This window comes from Myotis daubentonii, chromosome 4, assembly GCF_963259705.1.
Source record: "Myotis daubentonii chromosome 4, mMyoDau2.1, whole genome shotgun sequence".
Lineage (NCBI taxonomy): Eukaryota > Metazoa > Chordata > Mammalia > Chiroptera > Vespertilionidae > Myotis > Myotis daubentonii.
In genome coordinates, this window is record NC_081843.1 from 34,053,534 (window position 1) to 34,059,893 (window position 6,360).

A 6,360-nucleotide genomic window follows, 5' to 3' on the forward strand; every position below is an offset into this window, starting at 1 on the left:
GTGTTTCATGGATATCCTAACACATGACATTTGTTTATTCCAGGAGCCAGGTGGCCTACTCTGGGCTGGCTCCTTGATACATTCTGGGTATTAGAGGCAATAAGACACCTACAAATCCACCCAGCCCAGGCGAGGACAGGCAGTGACCGGCTCCTACACTAGACAAGGGGTGGGGGATAAAGCCCAGAGGATGACTCCCCAGGGGGATTGTGAAGTAGGGTTGCTAGCCAAGAAGTTGGGCGCCAGACCACAGCTGGGATTTGTCTGCAGTCACAGCAGTTCTGGCAGGGCCTGGCCTGGGGCTTCTGTCTCCAACCACATCTGGTACCTTTCCCACAGTGTCATTCAGTGAACACAGGCTGCTGTGTTCCTTAAACGTTTTCCCGCCACCCTAGTCTCAGGCCTGTCCCCAGAAGCAGATGAGAGGGCACGTGCTCCCAGTGTGGCAGGGCGACCTCCCTTGTGTCTGCCTTCCTGCGTGGACTGTGCTGTGGAGCTGCGGAAGCCGTGGGCCTTGGAGATGGTCTGGCGGGGGCCCTCTCACAGGTCCCCAAGTAGCAGACCTGTGAGGGTCCTCAGAGGTCATTGAGTCCAACCATCTCCTTTGCCCTGGTTTTACTAATGGACTTCCAGGGAGGCAGGATGGTGCTGGCAGTGCAGCCAGCAGCAGCCCCTGACGTGGGCCCTACCACACTGCTGCTTTGAGACTGGTTCTTAGTCTGTTTGTTCCTCTGGGCTTCCATTGGTCTGGCCACAGCTAAGAGCAGGAAGCCTGGACCGAGGTCAGAGGGGGCCATTTCTCCCCTCGACATACATTTTAGAGGACCTAGAGGGGATCCAAAGCCCCTCCCCATTTTCCTACTGAGTCATCCACTCGTGTGTCCCATGTCTGAAAACAGAGTGCCTGCCAATCCTCAAGTTGGGGCTAGAGATTGAGGTGAAAGGCCAGGTCCACCCAGGTCAGTGAGATCAGAGAACCCCCAGCATGAGACTGATGATCAATAAATACTTGTTGAACAAATGAATGAACAGGTGATCCCTGCCTTTGGGGAACTCAGGCCAGGTCTGAGGGAAGGGAGAGGGAATGGATAAATAAAGAATTGTCATTCAGCCACACTGTACAGGTGTTCAGAAGGCCCTTGACCAGCCTGGAAAGCTGGGAATCAGATTCGCAGCTCACACCCTTCCATGGAGAGTGGGCTTTGGAGGGAGGGAAGGACAGCACCAACCACGTCCTCTGGCTGTTGTTAGGAGAATGAAGACTACAGCACATTCCGCATAAGGGAAAGTCATTCCCTGCACTCCAAAAAACATCTCTCCTATCCCCAAGGCAGGGCAGGAGCCTGCAGCCAGAGAAACTTCCAGCAGTTTCTTTTCTTCAGCAGCAGGAGGCAGCAGAGAAGCGGAATTGCACTGTGGCAGCCCTCTGTGAATATGAACCTTCCCTGGGGCTGCTATGCTCCCCAGCCCTGGGGGTAAGGGGGGGAAACAGCTGGCTCCTAGGACAGGGAAAGGGCACTGCAGGTAATGAGCATTCTGCAAGGGTTCCTTCCTTCAGCACGTGTGTTTCTCTCTCCTTCAACACGTGTGTTTCTCTCTCTCTCTCTCTCTCTCTCTCTCTCTCTCTCTCTCTCTTCTTTTAACACATGCTTTGTGAGCAACTACTGAGTTCCAGGCCTGTCCTGAGCTTTGGGAACATAAAGATGGAAAAGTAATATGCCTTGCCTTACATGCACTCATAGTTGATTAAGGGAGACATGCTGTGTGCAGTTAGTCTGAGAGGATTCCACCTGGGAGAGTCAGAGAAGAGACTTCTGGGAGGAGGAGAGTTAACCAGGCAAGGGAGGGACCAGGAGAACAGAGGGTGACAGTGTGAGCAAGGACAGGAAGGCGGGGTCCAGTCGGTGGGGCGGAGAATTGGAGCACAGAGGCTGAGAGGTGGATAGGAAATTGATGGTTGCAGTAGCCCAAGATGAAAGTGAGGAGAACCTGGCCTGAGGCCCTGGCCAGTGGGGTTGGACAGGAAGAAACAAAGCCTGGATAGAGCACAAAGCAACTTTCTGGGGCCACAAGGAGAGTGTGGCCAAGCTAAGAGTGTACCAGTGTCCACACAGCGTTCCCACTTGAAGTCCCGTGCTCCTGTCCTGCCTGAAGGTGCCTGCTTGCTCACAGTGAGTGGGAGTGGGGAGATCCAGAGTAGGGTTGGAAGTAGGACAATCCAGTAGGATGAAGTTTCCCCAAGCATAGAATGGGGGAGGGAAGAGAGGGGAGCTGGCCGTCGGAGTGGGTGCTGGACCCTTGGGCTCCTGAAACCCACAGGGGGACCACCCCAACCTCCATCCCAGGACGCTTCCTGAGCTCTGACATCCATGCCTAGACAGTTGCTAGCTATAGGAGCAGCACCCTAACATATCACAGGTCGCCTGGAACCTTGTCCATGGTTCTGTTCTGAACCTAGATCCCCTCCCCAAGGAAGGTCTCCAAAGAGTTGCCTGCCCAACTGTGACCTTGAGCCATGACCAACTCATATCCTAAAGCTGCCAGCTTAGTGGAACTCCTCCTCCTGGGGGCCTAGCTACAGCCCCCAGGCACCGAGGGCCAGGTAGGCTGCCCATTGAGGTGGCTCTGGACAGCTCGGGCCTTCCCAGTATCCAGGGCAGTTGGAACCATGCAGCCCCCAACCCCGCCCCCCACCCCCCCACACACACACCCTACACAGGCATGTATAAACACACAACATTTTGAGCTCACAAATCTGGGGCCTCATCCATACATTAAGTCCAAGCAGGTAGATATGTACCCACAAAAACATACATGTATGTGGTTAAGGCACACACCCACATGTATTCATACCTATCCATGCACAAAATCATGCATAAGTTGATCTGTGCACAAGTACACACTGTACCTGCATGCATGTATGCATGTTATTTCACAGAGCAAAGCAAGCACTCCCTCTCCCTCCACCTTGTCCAACATGATCCTAGCCTACTTCCCAATCTTGTCCCCACCACCCTTCTGCCTTTCCCCAAACACACCATGCTGCTGGCACTGTGTGAGATAACCAGCCAGCTGGCAGGACGCCTCTGCAAAGGCTCACTTCACGAGCAGGTGTGACCATTTGTGGCCCATGATGAACAGGGCAACAGGAAAGCCCTCCACACCTCCCATTCCATTTGCCCATCACACCCTTCCTGGAATTGCATCATCAGAGGGCCATTCCTGTGAATTCGGCTCATCAAACATTGTGGGATCCTGAGTCCAGCCCTCACACTGCATTCAGGATAGTGAGGCCCAGAGAGAGGGAGTTGTTGGCTAAGGACGCACAGTGAATCTGTGACAGAGCCAGCACAGAACTCAGGTCTCTTGACTTGTTTTTGCTTCCTTCACCACTCTGGTCGTTGGATGGAGGAGTGAGCTGGTGAGCAGCGAGGATCACAAGCAGGTAGGGGCTCTCATGTGATCCAGCTGAGCCCGCTTGGGTGTGCTGACTCCAGGAGGTCAGGCGTAGACTCTGGGGCCCAGTGCTCAGGAGTTATCCTGAGGCCCTCTGCTGACAGACTCTTCTGTGGGGGATGGTGGTGTTGGTGTGTGGGAGGACTCCAAACCCTTCCAGGATGGCTGGGAACTCTGGGAGAGAGACTGGGAGCTTGGATAAGAGCAGGTGAGATCTCTCTCCCATCAGGCCCCATAGGCAGGACACACAGAACCAACCCCATCTGCAGCCTGGGATCTCCATGGGCAGAGGAGAGCAGAAAGGAGTTCCCTGCCCTGGACTGGATGTGATAGACCTTTACCCTTCCTGCAATTCCATCCCCACTTTTAGCTCCCCTTGCAGGCACCAGTCCTTCTCCACTCACCCTCTTTTAAAAAAAAAATTTTTTTTTATTGGAGAGAGAGAGAGAGAAAGAGAGAGAGAGAGAGAAACATCAATGATGAGAGAGAATCATCGATTGGCTGCCTCCTGCATGCCCCCTACTGGGAGTCAAGCCCAAACCCTGGGCATATGCCCTGACTGGGAATCAAACCATGACCTCCTGGTTCATAGTTTGACACTCAACCACTGAGCCAAGGCAGGTCAGGCTCCACTCACCCTCTTAAAAGATTTCAGGGGACACTTTAAGGGCACAGGAGAAAGGCTCTCCTCTACGAACCCCAACCTTATTCTTGTCCCAAGCAGGGACATACCCCTATATCCTTGACTGAGTGAGGTCTCACCCAGGAAGAAGCAGATCAGGGTGAGAAGGGAAGAAAGCAGCAGCAGCCGGGTGTCCCCACACAGCATCGGCACACAGCGGCCACAGTAGTGGACCCACCACCTAGACCGCAACACAGAGGGAAGCTTGCAGCTCAGAGAGCAATCAACTCCTCCCCAGGGGCCCACATTTCAGCCCCTACCCTGTCAGTGTAGTAGCCTTCGGGCCCAGCTTCATGCATCTCTAGGCCCTTCCATGCCACTCTCCACCCTTTTGTCAGTTTTGCGGGTTGAATTGGGTCCCCAAAAAAGATCTTGAAGCCCTAACCCTGTTACCTATGAATGTGACCTCATTTGAAAAAAAGGTCTTTGCAGTGTAATCCAGTTTAAATGGGAGACAGACATGCACAGGGAGAAGATGCCATGTGAAGACACAGGGAGACATGCACAGGGAGAAGATGGCCATGTGAAGACACAGGGAGACATGCACGGGGAGAAGATGGCCATGTGAAGACACAGGGAGACATGCATAGGGAGAAGATGGCCATGTGAAGACACAGGGAGACATGCACAGGGAGAAGATGGCCATGTGAAGACACAGGGAGACATGCACAGGGAGAAGATGGCCATGTGAAGACACAGGGAGAGACATGCACTGGGAGAAGATGGCCATGTGAAGACACAGAGACATGCACAGGGAGAATATGGCCATGTGAAGACACAGGGAGACATGCACTGGGAGAAGATGGCCAGGTGAAGACACAGGGAGAGACATGCACAGGCAGAAGATGGCCATGTGAAGGCACAGGGAGAGACATGCACAGGGAGAAGATGGCCAGGTGAAGACACAGGGAGAGACATGCACAGGGAGAAGATGGCCATGTGAAGACACAGGGAGACATGCACTGGGAGAAGATGGCCATGTGAAGACACAGAGAGACATGCACAGGGAGAAGATGGCCAGGTGAAGACATAGGGAGAGACATGGACAGGGAGAAGATGGCCATGTGAAGACACAGGGAGACATGCACAGGGAGAAGATGGCCATGTGAAGACACAGGGAGACATGCACAGGGAGAAGATGGCCATGTGAAGACACAGGGAGACATGCACAGGGAGAAGATGGCCATGTGAAGACACAGGGAGACATGCACAGGGAGAAGATGGCCAGGTGAAGACACAGGGAGACATGCACAGGGAGAAGATGGCCAGGTGAAGACACAGGGAGACATGCACAGGGAGAAGATGGCCATGTGAAGACACAGGGAGACATGCACGGGGAGAAGATGGCCATGTGAAGACACAGGGAGACATGCACGGGGAGAAGATGGCCATGTGAAGACACAGGGAGACATGCACGGGGAGAAGATGGCCATGTGAAGACACAGGGAGACATGCACAGGGAGAAGATGGCCATGTGAAGACACAGAGACCTGCACAGGGAGAAGATGGACAGGTGAAGACAGAAGCAGAGATTGAAGTGATGGGTCTTTGGATTTTGAGAGGACACCAGAAGCTGGGAAGGGGAAAGGAAGGATTCTTTTCCCTCTGAGAACTCCTCCAAGGAAGCATGACCTTGTTGAAACTTTGATTTTGAACTTCTAGCTTCCAGAACTGTAAGAGAATAATTTTCTATTTTTTAAAATATATTTTTATTTCAGAGAGGAAAGGAAAGAGATATAGAAACATCAATGATGAGAGAAAATCATTGATCAGCTGCCTCCTGCACCCACTCAACCCCCACTGGGGATCAACACACAACCAGGCATGTGCCCCAACCAGGTATCGAACTGTGACCTCCTGGTTCATAGATCGAGGCTCAACCACTGAACCACACCGGTGGGGCAAATTTCTATTGTTTTAAACCACCCAGTTTGTGGTACTTGTTGCAGCAGCCCTAGGAAACCAATACAGGCAAGTTTAGCTCCCCAAATGGCTACATTCAGCACATAGTCCTCCTGCTCAGAACCTCTGGGAGCTCCCCACTGCCAGTGCGCCTGGCACTCAAGGCCACCCCACCTCACCTCCTTCCCGCTGCTCTCCCATCCCACCCCTCGCCAGCTCTCCACTAGCAACCTGGTTGGCTCTATAACATCCTGTTCCCATTCAGTGGGAGGAAAAAGAGGAAGGGAAGTGGAAGAAAAATGAAATTTTGAACCTGGGTG